We start from the raw sequence: 13623 nt of genomic DNA on the forward strand, positions 1-13623 counted from the left end.
TTTTAGTGCCCTTCCTCCTTGATTTAACTCTGGTTCAAAAGAAAAATATGGTTTAGAAGTAGGAGAAATGACTGGTTCATTTAGGCATTAATAATCCTAAAAGAGGAAACCATAAGGCAACCAGACACATGGCCTCTACTTTTAAGAAGGTAGATTAAAGAAAAATCAGACAGATGATAGGTGAGATCTCATTGTCAGATTTACCAAAGAATATGGCTCAAAAAGGAGAAAAGTCTAAAAGTGACATAACCAACTATGTGAGAAATCCGATTATGTGACCATAAGTAATCTTAATGGGTAAGAAAAGTGAAAGGCATTTAAAATACTTATTTGACCAGAGGGAACTTTGAGAAGGAGCTTAGAAATTATGGGTGAGTTTAATTCTATTTTATATATTTTTCTATTTTCTAAAAATTTCTATGATGACTATGGGTTTTATAAAATAAAATTTCCCCTCAAGGATTTGTACAACAGAGAAAAAAGATGGCAAGTAACTGAGAAGAATGTTTAGAAGCTAGGAGATTCTTTTAAAAGTAGCATCCCTTGGGCTAAGTATTACTTGGAGATGAGGCGTACAGGAAAAAATGCTAAAGATAACAAAAAAAATTATTTTGATTATGGTTCAGTGCAAGACATGAATAGGAAGGGGGATTCACAATGGTAATGGATTATGCAAAGGAATTGGAACCTCCGAACTTCTATTTTGCGTCAATCTAGAAAAATGCAATTGAATCGATTCAAAGTAAAACATGCATCATTAAGAAGTCATTGAAATAGATAGGAAGTTGTTAAGAGAGTCCATGACTCTTCTAAATGAGGTTAAAGAACTTTACAGACATGATGGTCTTTAAATTCTAAGAGTTAGTAATCTAAGTCATAGAATACAGGAGAGGATGGATTCAGGAAACTCCACATGAGGTTGATTCTTTTTTTTTTTTTTTAGATTTTATTTATTTATTTGACAGAGACAGAGACAGCCAGCGAGAGAGGGAACACAAGCAGGGGTAGTGGAAGAGGAAGAAGCAGGCTTCCAGCAGAGGAGCCTGATGTGGGGCTCGAATCCCATAACGCCGGGATCACGCCCTGAGCCGAAGGCAGACGCTTAACTGCTGTGCCACCCAGGCGCCCCCACGTGAGGTTGATTCTTGGTAAAATCCTAAAATAAATATGGAAGATATATTAGCACTTAGAAAAGAAAGCCGCTATCACTTGAAATTGGCATGGATTTATTAAGTCAAGCTATATCAAATTATCCCAATTTGGAAAATGTGTAGGAGGGTGCTAGAGTTATAACTCTGGCAGTCTCTCAAATTCATAGAAACAGTGTATTTTATTTCAGCAAGAGGTTCATAATGCTTTTTATAGAAAAGTTCAAACAAAACCAATAATAATAATATATCTCTATATACCCATTACCCATCTTTAACAACTATTAATATTCTGAGATTTTTGTTTTCCCTATTACTGTCCCCTCTACTATGTCTTTTTACTGTTGGTTTTGGAATACTTTAAAGCAAATCCCAGGTATTATATCATTTGTAAGTACTTCATTATGAGACAAATGTATAACATACAACAGGATGAGAAAGATGTATAACGAAGTGTTTCATGATATGTTTAAAAATGAGTTGGAGAAACATGGAGTGGATAAGAATGAACTTAGAGGATTGGCATTAACGTGAATCATGGCCAAATCATGTCAACAAATGGTTTGAGATCCACCTTGAGGCAAGGTTATAGGGCAATATACCAGAAGGCTCTGTCCTTGTCTTATTTGGTTGGTACATTTTATCAATGATTTGGATGAAATCATTGGAAGCATGGTTAGCAAATTTGCCAAAAATACATAGCTTTTAGTGAGAGTGCAATATATTACATGAAAGAATTAAGTATTATCAAACTGGAAAGATGGTTTGGAGCCATAAGGCTGACGTTTAAATGATACACACATAGAGGGAATCCTGACTTGGAGATTATTTGAAAAAGATCTGTAGATTTTACTGGACCACAATTCTCAATATGAGTATCTAAAATAACTAGTCATATTAGATGGCATCAGTTAAAGTTAACTTTCCAGATCAAGGCTGTAATAACTTCACTCTCTCTGCAGTATTATCCTCAGTTCAGAGCAGTGTGTTTTGAGAACGATATTAACAAACTGGAGGGCTTCCAGTGGTGGGTAGTTAAGGCAACATGAGATCTGCCTATCATGATATGTAAAGAATGGTTAATGGAACTGGGGCTATTTATCCTCAAGAATGGGAAGCTGGAGGATGGGATTTGTATACTGGCTATCTTTGAGGATTTGGAAGGAAATTTGTTAATGTAGAAGTAAGCATACAGCATTGTGTTGTGGCTTAAAGCTGAGGTCAATGGGTGGGAGAATGAAACAAAACTTGGATCTAGATAAGAGCTTCCTAACAATTACAAATGTCTGGCAATGGCCTGAACTACATCGACATGCACTTATTTCAGTGGAGAAGGATACTGCAAAGGTTAAATACCCAGCTTTCAAGAATTCCATAGAAGTAGGTTTGGTGCTTAAAAGAAGTTCGAAACCTTGGCTCCACATTAGAATCACCTGAAGGGCTTTAAAAATGACTAGTGCCTGAGCTCCGACCCCAGGGATTCTGATTCAGTTGCTCTGGATGGGACTGAAAAAAGTCCGAGGTGATTCATCTGTGCAGTTGGGGCTGGGAACCTTGGAGTGCATGGACTCTAAGGATTCTTTCCACTTAAATTTTTTTGATCTGAAAGATGTACCACATTCATGGCATATTAAAAAGTCAAAATGGTGGAAAGCCTCAAGATGACAGTGATCAAGTTCAAAACTGAGCTCAGGAAAGAAAAGAGAATTGTTTAAGTGAGACTAAAAGTGCCAGAGGTTACCAGGAGAGAGTGCATCTTAGAAGAGAGGCTGCCTGTGTCTTCAGGAAGAAGGTAAGAATGAGGCTGAGTGGGAATGGTAGAGGGGAAAAGAGCATGAAAGTACGTGGTCTGAAAAAGATGCTAAATCCAGAACAGTTCCAGGCAAACTGGGATGGTTGGTCACCCTAAGAATGCTCCACAGGTCCCTAAGTGAGGACAGTACAGGAAACCTTTTGTTATCGTACTCCCTCCCCCTGCAGAGTGAAGCTGTGTTGTGTATACACCTGAGTGCCTCACATTGGCATAGTGAGCAACAGCATAGGTTACAATTCATGCCCCTCTATTTGTTGGTTCCAGTGATGTGTCCTTGCTTGCTCACTGGGCATCTTGTCAGGGTACTGGTGTTGGGCTCACTTCCTTTGGGGTGCCTGGGAATCCGTTACCCTACCTCTCCCTGAAGTCCCTGCTGAAACCTCTTAGAGATTTTGAAGTTTGTTTCTTTGAAGAGCTTCCTAGTAGTTCTCTCACTGTTATTTCAATTCCCTTCCCACCATGGTGTTAAAAAGTCTTGAAGGTGACTTCACAAAGCTAGCTGGCTTCAGGGAGAGTGAACAAGGTCTACCTTTAAAAACTAGGCTAGATACATGCAAAAGAATGAAACTGAACCATTCCCTTACACCATACACAAAAATAGACTCAAAATGGATGAAAGACCTAAATGTGAGACAGGAATCCATCAAAATCCTTGAGGAGAACACAGGCAGAAATCTCTTCAACCTTGGCCGCAGCAACTTCTTGCTACACACGTCTAAAGGCAAGGGAAACAACGGCAAAAATGAACTATTGGGACTTCATCAAGATAAAAAGCTTTTGCACAGCAAAGGAAACAGTCAACAAAACCAAAAGACAACCGACAGAATGGGAGAAAATATTTGCAAATGACATATCACATAAAGGGCTAGTATCCAAAATCTATAAAGAACTTATTAAACTCAACACCCAAAGAACAAATAATTCAATCAAGAAATGGGCAGAAGACCTGAGCAGACATTTCTGCAAAGAAGACATCCAAATGGCCAACAGACACATGAAAAAGTGCTCAGCATCACTGGGCATCAGGGAAATACGTATCAAAACCACAATGAGATACCACCTCACACCAATCAGAATGGCTAAAATAAACAAGTCAGGAAACCACAGATGTTGGCGAGGATGTGGAGAAAGGCACACCCTCCTACACAGTTAGTGGGAATGCAAGCTGGTGCAACCACTCTGGAAAACAGTATAGAGGTTCCTCAAAAAGTTGGAAATAGACTACCCTAGGATCTAGCAATTGCACTCTTGGGTATTTACCCAAAAGATGCAAATGTAGTGATCCGAAGGGGCACCTGCACCCCAATGTTTATCTACTATAAATGTTCCAATGTCCACACTAGCCAAACTATGGAAAGAGCCCAGATGTCCATCAGCAGATGAATGGATTAAGGAGATGTGGTCTATATATATATATACTACACACACACACACACACACACACACACACACAATGGAATATTACTCAGTCATCAAAAAATGAAATCTTGCCATTTGCAATGACGTGGATGGAACTAGAGGGTATTATGCTAAGCGAAATACGTCAGTCAGAGAAAGAAAATTATCATATGCTCTCACTGATATGTGTAATTTAAGAAACGAAACAGAGGATCATAGAGTAAGAAAGGAAAAAATAAAATAAGACAAAACCAGAAAGGGAGACAAATCATAAGAGACTCTTAATCATAGGAAACAAGCTGAGGATTACTGGAGGGGAGAAGGGTGGAGGGTTGGGGTAACTGGGTGATGGGCATTAAAGAGGGCATGTGATGTAATGAGCACTGGGTATTATATAAGACTGATGAATCACAGACCTGTACCTCTAAAACCAATAATACATTATATGTTAATTAGTTGAATTTAAATTAAAAAAAAAAACCTAGGTTAGAGGTGGCTGAGAGATGGCCTATTAGGAATAGGCTAGGGGCATGCTGCCTCCACATACTTTCACATATCTTTCTCCTAAAAAGAGAGGTATGAGTGAGATATGTTGAGTTGTTTGCAAAATTAGCACAGAGAAAATCCCTCTGAAATCATAGGAGACATGCCCATGGTCATGCTTTAAATATGAGTTGTATGGTCTTCACTCACTGTATCCCTAGAAGGCCTTACAGGTGCTCTGCTTTTTTTTTTTTTAATACTAGTCATTAACTAGGAGGTAGTTAAAGTGCATTATGAATTAAACAGTAGTTCTCCAAGTGTGGTCCCTGGTCAGCAGCCACAGTATTACGTGGCAACTTGTTAGAAATGCAAATTCTCTGGCCTCAACCCAGATGTACTGAATCAGAAAGTCTGAGGATGGGGTCCAGCAGTTTTGTTTTAACAAGCCACCTAGGTGATTCTGAGCAGGTTTATGGTTAAGAACTGTACTACAGAAACTGTGTCTTTAAAATGTTCTCTAAACGACGTGTCCAGAGCCTGCTCTTTGACACAGGGCTGAACAGGAAGACTGCAAACTGAAGGAACTTCAGTTCTAACCACTAAGCCAGAGTGAGGAGTGGGGTTGATGTTTGGTATAATAGGTCATGCGATAGGAGAGAAAAACTAACAGGGAAGAGTAAAATCAACTAGAATCAGAGCAACAAAGCAGTGGCCAATCCAATTAATTCATGTCATTACAAAATTATAAAGTCATTATTCAAGTGACTATAATTACTAATACATACTACATAAAAAGAATTGTATAATATGAATTGAATTTTTAAATATGCTGTATTTTGTTTCACCTTGGAGATGTGGCTTGAGAACATTATGTCTAGTAGATTCTAGTAGGTTCCTTAATTAAAGCCCTGTGTTGACAGGAAAATAGAAACTCGCTGAATTTTAAGAAGACAGTTTGGGTGCTACAGGTTTATTTTTGGAGTTATGTGGTCAAGAATCACAGATGCCAAAAATGTGAAAAAATTATGATCTTAATTGTAACCATATCAGCCATAACAACAACAATTATAACTATTATGAAGTTGTTGGATAAGCAGACTCGGTCCTTGCCCTCTGAACCGGTGGTTCCCAACCTTGGCTGCATGTTGAATGCACCAGGAAGCCATTAAAAAACAGCAATGTCCAGGCCCCAGCTCCCGCAATTCTGATTTAATTAGTCTGGGGTGGAACTCAGGAGTTGGTATTTTCACAGAGTTCTCCAGTGAATCTAATACGCAGCCAGAATTGAGGCTGGTGTGGCAGAAGACCCAAACATGGAGATAATTAATTACGAAGCTTTAAGTGATAGAAAAAGTTTAGAGGGCCATGCGGAGTGCCAGCTACTGTCAAGTTCATAGAAGGGGTCTCTGAGGCATCGTTGAGGAAGTGATCTTGAGGAAGTGACCAGTTGGGACCTGAAGGCTTAATAAAAAATAGCCAAACAAAGTGGGTGGGGGCAGAATGTTCCAGGCAGAGTAAAAAAATTGTGCTGGGGTGCTGTGGCAGGGGCAGAGTGGTGCAGTGAGGCTGAAGGGAGGCAGAGTGAGGGGATGGTGCTGAAAGGAGAGGCTGGAAACCCAGGAGGGTAGAGCATATGGGACCTATGGCTTACAAGAAGGGCTTTAGCTTTTATTCAAAAGTAATGGGAAGCTCTAAAATGTTTGAAATAAGTAGTGGGTGATGTGATCATACAGGCACTTTGAAAAGATCACTCTGGCTTTAGTGTGGAAAGTAAATTGTTGAGAGGCAAGAGTGGATGCAGGGAGATTGGTTAGGAGCCTGCTGTGGGAGGTTGTGGTGGTTGGACTAGCAAGGCAGCAGTGTGATGGAGGGGGATGGGTAGGCATCAGAATCTTTGGGAATCAGGACCCAGGACGACACACAAGGTATCAGAAACATTTCCTGAATGAGTGGGTTGCTTGGATGTGATGGGTGAGAGTGAAGAAGAAATTGAGGATGATGCTGTTGTTCTTGATATCACAACTGGATGAGTCGTAGAGATATTCACTGAGCTGTGGATGCTGAACTATGGGAAACTGGAGGAGGACCAGGCTTATGGGGAAGGGGGAAGCATGCATTCTGTTTGGGTAGAATAGGTTTGAGATGTCTGTGAGTCATCCAAGCTGAAAGGGCAAGGAGGCAGCTGTAAAGTCAACAATACATGTGTCTGGATTAAATAGAAGTTAGACTGTTTCCCACATATGGACAGTAGTAACTGAGGCCACAGGGCAAGCTGGGATTACTCTAATCATTCTTTTCATACAGAGCTCACTACATCTTCATATCAGCTTCCCAAAGTAAGTGACAGATGTTTTAAAAATTTTAGTCTAGAAAATGAAGATTTAGAAAGTTAAGTAACTTGCCCAAGTCAAACAGCTAGTAAGAGACAGGGTTGAGAGTGCGTCCTATGAGATTATTACATATCATAAATAAGAAGATGCATTACTACTTAATCATACTGTAACCTCTCTTTAATCAGAATGACTCATTCCCAGAGACAAAGTAGAATTAACCGTGCTTGCTTAGAAAGGACTAGCTAAATGTGGAGTTCCTTCTATTATAAACCTATCATTCAGGGTTATTATTCTTTGTAATTCAGTGAAAAAATATTCCATGGAGTTTATGACTAAGCCCTGAGATCCAGATTTGGGATTTACTACCCAAACATTTGTCCTCTTGCTTCCAGTACATGCAGACTGAAGTTGAGGTTTCCTGGCAGCTCACTAAAAATAGTCAACCATAGAGTTGAGAAGTTAAAACACATTTGAAATAATCAAATCCCCTACCCCTTTTCTTGATGGAAAACATTGTATTCTAAAAATTCAAATCAATCTTATCCATTCATTTATTCAGCTGACATATGGAGTACTGACATAGGCCAGACCCTTTGCTGGTTTCTGGAGATCTAAAAGATACACTGTGTTCTCAAGGTGCTTGTTCTCATAGATGAGACTGACACAGGGTAAAGGCCATTGCAACACTGTGGGCAGTGCCATGAGACAGATGCAAAGGAGGGTATTTATATTTAATCCATCATTAGAGGAGGGGCAAGAGACGGTCTGGAAGACTTTCTGGAAACAGTGATACATAAACTGCTTATTCTCAGCCTCAATTTCCTCATAAGGTAGAGTTACAAGAAGGGAGGAAGGAAGAGTGTTTTAGGCAGAAAAAAAGAAGCAGAAACATTGCGCAAGGCATGAGTATATGGAAAAAAAGGGCTAAAGTAGGTATTATCACCTTGAACTGTACCTGGTGATATGGACTCAAAATTGCTGTTAAAGAGTTTTACTTTTATTTTGAGACATACTGCTCAGAGAATCAGAAGTTCACATTGGGGGGCGTCTGGGTGGCACAGCGGTTAAGCGTCTGCCTTCTGCCTTCGGCTCCGGGCGTGATGGGATCGAGCCCCACATCAGGCTCCTCTGCTGGGAGCCTGCTTCTTTCTCTCCCACTCCCCCTGCTTGTGTTCCCTCTCTCGCTGGCTGTCTCTACCTCTGTCAAATAAATAAATAAATAATATATAAATAATATATAATAATATAATAAATAAATAAATAAATAAATAAAATAATAAATAAATAAATAATAAGTAAATAAATAAAATCTTTAAAAAAAAAAAAAAGAAGTTCACACTGGTAGGGTTGTAGGATCAGGTTTGCATTTTTAAGATAATCATGCTAGCTCTATGAATTGGAAGGGGAAGAGCCCAGATGTGGGAGCCTTTATGAAAGCTGTCGGAGGAGTCTGGGCAAGGAATAAGGAGATAAATGAAAGGATTTGAGAGCTATTTAGTGGGTAGAATCAATAAAACTTACAGTTTTTTGTTTTTTTGGGTTTTTTTGTTTTTTGAGTTTGATTGGAGGGAGAAGGAGGAGTTTAAGGAGACTGGTGGCATGGTGGTGACCTCACTGAGCAGATTATGCATAAAAATTAGACTGGGAAAGAGAAAGTTAAGTTTTAGACATGGTGATTTTGGCTGTAGAACATCAAAGCAAATATGTTCCGTAGGTGACTGGGATTATAGATTTGGAGCTCAAGAGAAAGTTCTGGACTGGAAATATAGATGAGAGCATCATCACCATAGAGTTTAGGGAGTCATTTTCATACAGATTAGGGAGTCATCACCATTGAGTTGGAAATTGTATATAAAATGAGATGAACCAGGGTTCCAAGATGGAGCACTGTGGAACATTCCTATTTAAAGGGTATAGTGAGAAAAAGGAGCCAGCAAAGCAGGCGTGAGAGAAATAGGAGGACTATTACAAGAGCCTGGTGTTATGGAAGCCAAGAAAGGAGAGACTGTATGTAGTAATTAACTGTCAAATTCTATAGGAAATGCAAATACTGAAAAGCATCCACTGGATATTTCTGTGAGTGACTTTAGTGGACTGGTGGGACAGAAGCCAGGTGTGGTAAATCAAGGAGGGATGAGTTGAGAGGAGGTGGAATTTAGAAATACACAGTGTATAAGGAGGAAAAAAAAACAAGTTAGAGGAAGTCAAATCTTAAGAACTGCTGTGGCATGGGTCAGCTCACTAGAGATGCTGGAGGGGGAGAGCTGAAGGCAAGAGAAAAGGAATGAACATACCAGTTTCATACAAAGCTCTAAGAAGAGAGGAAGTGGCCTTTCCCCACCCAGTCCTGAGAGAATAGGTGGAGGGTGGGCCTAATAGTGTCTTTGTTATCTAGCTTAACTATCCCATTCCTAAAGATGGCTCTACCAGTGTGTCATTCCCAGAGGTCAGTTCTAGGCAACAAATTTTACTTTCCCAAAAGGTGGAGTAAAATTTTCCTCTCCAGCTCCTGTGTTCCCCAGAGCCTTTGGGTTTGTAGGAATTTCTGTCAAGAATTTGAACTATTTTAGCCATCATTTCCAAGGACCCTAATGTGTGCTTCCTTTTGTGTGGTATTCTGAGCTTTTGCTGAGGTGGGGACACTTTCCCTTCCACTCAGAACAATATTATAATTCCAAAGAAGAGAAAGCATATGGAATCACTCTTGTCTGCTTTGCCCCCCCACCCCCAGTCTGTTTCCCTTGTCTGGCTGCACCCCTCCTACCTCTGTGAGTCTGAGCAAGTAAGATAGCAGACTGGGCGTGAGCAAGAAGTACATGGAATGTGCTGCACACATCGCTTTTGTGGTCTCTACATTGCATCTGTATTCTACAGGTGGCCTATGTCTTTAAGGGAAAGACAATCTGTTCCATCTTGTGGAATATAAAGAATGAGAATCCTATGAAACCAAACATGCAAATGATGAGTAGGTAAGGCATAGTACCCACTTACTGTTTAACAATGATCAGCTCATTTTTACCCTGTTAGAAAAATCATGGCAAGATAGCTCGGTGGACATGAAATCACAGTTGGGGGGGTTAGTCTTGTTATCTTAGAGAGGACATCCTTCATTACTATGGAGAAAGAACTTTCAGGAAAATGGTATACTTGATTCCATGGGCCAGGGCACTTTTTCCTTCGACCCTGCTAGAGACACACACCACACTGTCCAATTCTTTTAGTTGCCTTTTCACTCCATGCAGATGACCCCACCTCACCATATTTACATATTCTCTCTTCACTCAGGTTGCAAAACTGAGTAGGACACCATGTTCTTAGTTGTATTCTGGATTTGAGGAAATAAGTCACAGTGATTATAGGAAAGATGTTTGTGTTCGAAGCTGGTCTTTGGTATAAAAAGGTGGTTTTATGAAAGCATGGGACAGGACCTGTGGCCAGAATGAGCTGCCCTGGGGTTATGGGGAGTGGCCCATTATATACTTTCAAGTTGGGAGGGAGTCAGGGATAGCAGAAGCCTCCCAGGTATTTTGGAAACAAGGTTTCCAGGATCCTGAGGGGGCTAGCTATTGTTAGGAAAAGCTCATTTATTACTGTTTAGTAAAAACTCAGTCATGAGACTCTTCAGATGTATATCGTGGGTCATATGCTTGGAAGATGATAGCCAACATATATCTTGGGGGGTAGAGATGAAGTTTCTAAAGGAATTTTTATACGTTAAAGTAGATTTACAGGATCCTGGGGATTAAGATAGCCTTTTGCCGTTAGCAAAGTATTAACATTGAGTCAGCTGAGTTCCTAGAGGAATGTCACTCTGCCTGTTTCAAGGACTTGTCAATGGGCTGTAGGTAGTAAGGAAATTTAATAATTTTTCTTCTGCATTTCCCACATCAAAAGGACTGAACATACATTTTTTAAAAAATGTGGGCAATGTTGGTAGGAGCTGCTCTCATCTGTTCTGTGTTGGTCTTACTAGTTTTGCTCTAGGAGGACACGCCTTTCTCCAAGGTCCAGGGACCTTTCTTTAACCCCTCCTTCCTTCCATCTCACTAAATGAGTACAGAAAAAAGCTTAAAAAAATCTAGGGGACTCTTAGATTGTCCCTCCCAAATATCAATTTTGTCTGTTACACCCTTGACAGGAACTAGATACTGATCAACTTAAGATTGAGTTCTCACGTAAGTATCTAAAGTGCAAATACTCTGTGTTAATGGTTAAAGAGAGAGCCAGCTGCTTAGATACTGATGATCTATGACAAAGTTACCATGGGCATTTAGAAATTTGACTGTAACTTATCCAGAGAGCTGTTCTCTCTTGTATTGTTACATAACAACAGAGGTGCCTGAGAGAAGATGCCAAATTACCCTCAAAATAAAGCTCCGAATCCACCCAAAGTCTAGCTAAGTGACACCTGACGATTCTGCCCCAAAGAACGCAAAAGAGATTACACTGACCTAGGAAGAATGAATGAGTGGAGACCAGAGATGGCTGCTTGGCCTCATCAGGTTGGTGAGTGAGTAGCAGGGTGGTAGACTGGGTGGAAAATCAGCAAAGTCAGCATCAAACTACCAATGCACAACTTCCTATTTACCCATTCCCTACCTTCTGGGTCCCTAGTGTCATTGCCCCTTTACTCCAAACTGGAAACCCTCTGTAAATTTTTCTTCTTCAGCTCAAAGCCTTTGGGTTTTTAGGAATTTCTATTAAGAATTTTAAATTACTCAGAGAATCAGGAAGGAAGGAAGGAGGGAAAGGAGATAGGAAGGAGGAGAAAGAAGGGAGGGAAAAGAGGGAGGCAGTAGGGAATGTCACATGGTAAAATGTTTTAAGAATTGCTCAGTGCAGAAGGGAATCAGCATGCAAGCCTGGGACTGCTATCCTTGAAGGGACCTGCTTGCTGGGTTAACCCTTGGATGTCTGGATTTCAGAAGGGATCTCACCATTCTGAGGACTGGTGGGGATGGCTCACTGTGCTTTGGACTGTGCAGGTAGTGTGGTTTGTGCTGGGTAGCTACTTTCCTTCTGGGAGTCTGGAATATTGGTGAGTGCTGAATGGAAGGTGCTTATATGGCCGGCCCCCAGTGAAAGCCCTGGGCACTGGGTCTCTGATGAGCTTCCCCGATAGACAATATTTCACATGTGCTGTCCCAGCTCACTTCTGGGGGAATTTAGTATGTATTCTGGTCTCCACTGGGAGAAGACCCTTGGAATCTTGTGCCCAGGTTCCCCCAGACTTAGTCCCATGCTTTTTTCCCCCTTTGCTGAGGCTTTATATCCTTTCACTGTAATAAATCTTAGTTGTGAGTATGAACATATAATGAGTCTTGAGTCCTAGCGAATCCATATTCTTCCAGGGATGTCTGTGCTTTTATCCAATGAGAACACACTGTACATGTTGTTTCACATTTTGCTTTTCACATATAAAATATTTCAAAGACAGTCTGCATCAACATTCATAGATCAAAATCTTCTTTTTGCCTGCATAATATTATCTATAGTATATTAGAATTTACATATCCGGGCCCCAGTTAATGGACCTTTAGTCATCTTTAGTCTCACTATTACAAATAATGCTGCACGAAACATCACTATACATGCATCGTTTTGTATGTTCATTAGTACAATCAGCAGATTAAATCTTTAGAAGTAGAATTCTTAGGGCACATGTGATGAGCACTGGGTGTTGTATGTAACTAACGAATCATTGAAAACTACATCAAAAACTAATGATGTACTATACAGTGGCTAGCTGAACATAATAAAAAATAGTAAAAAAAAAAAAAGAATTCTTGGGTCAAAGGATATATGTACTTTACTCTTTCATAGGTATTACAAAATTGCCACCCACCAAAGAGGTTGTATGATTTTTTACTCCCACCAACGTGTAAGAAATGCCTGTTTCCCCACATCATTGTTGATAAATAGAATTTCTTTACTGAATTTCCTTACTGAAAATTCGTGCTTCTTAGATGTACAGTTCTATGTATTTTAATAAATGTATAGAGTTATCTAACTACCATCACAATCAAAATATAGAGTATTTCCATCATCCTGAAAGTTCCCTTGTGATCTTTGGTAGTCAGTCCTCTGTCTCTGAACCTCTACCCACTGATCTGATTTCTGTCCTTAGTTTTGCCTTTTTCAGAATATCATATAAACGAAATCATACAGTATGTAGCCTTTTGAATCTAGCTTCTTTCACTTAGCATAATGCTTTTGAGATTCATCAATATTCTTGCCTTTATCACTAATTTATTCCTTTTTTTTTTTTTTTTTGCTAAGTAGAATTTCACTGTATGGTGGTGTGACAATTTGGGTACATTCACTAGTTGATGGGCATTTGGGTTATTTTGAGTTTTGTGTAGGCATATGTCTTAACTTTCTTTGGATAAATGCCTAAGAGTGGGATGGCCTGGTCATATGGCAGGTATATGCTTAACTTCAGGAGAGA

The 13623-nt window shown here is 39.9% G+C and overlaps 1 protein-coding gene across 3 annotated transcripts in view; it reads left to right on the forward strand.

The window, feature by feature from the left end:
• ENTPD1 (ectonucleoside triphosphate diphosphohydrolase 1) overlaps positions 1–13623 on the forward strand; it is a 103684-nt gene that overhangs the window by 33109 nt on the left and 56952 nt on the right. The window lies entirely within an intron of this gene.

This window comes from Ailuropoda melanoleuca, chromosome 6 (genome assembly GCF_002007445.2).
Source record: "Ailuropoda melanoleuca isolate Jingjing chromosome 6, ASM200744v2, whole genome shotgun sequence".
NCBI classification, from domain to species: Eukaryota; Metazoa; Chordata; class Mammalia; order Carnivora; family Ursidae; genus Ailuropoda; species Ailuropoda melanoleuca.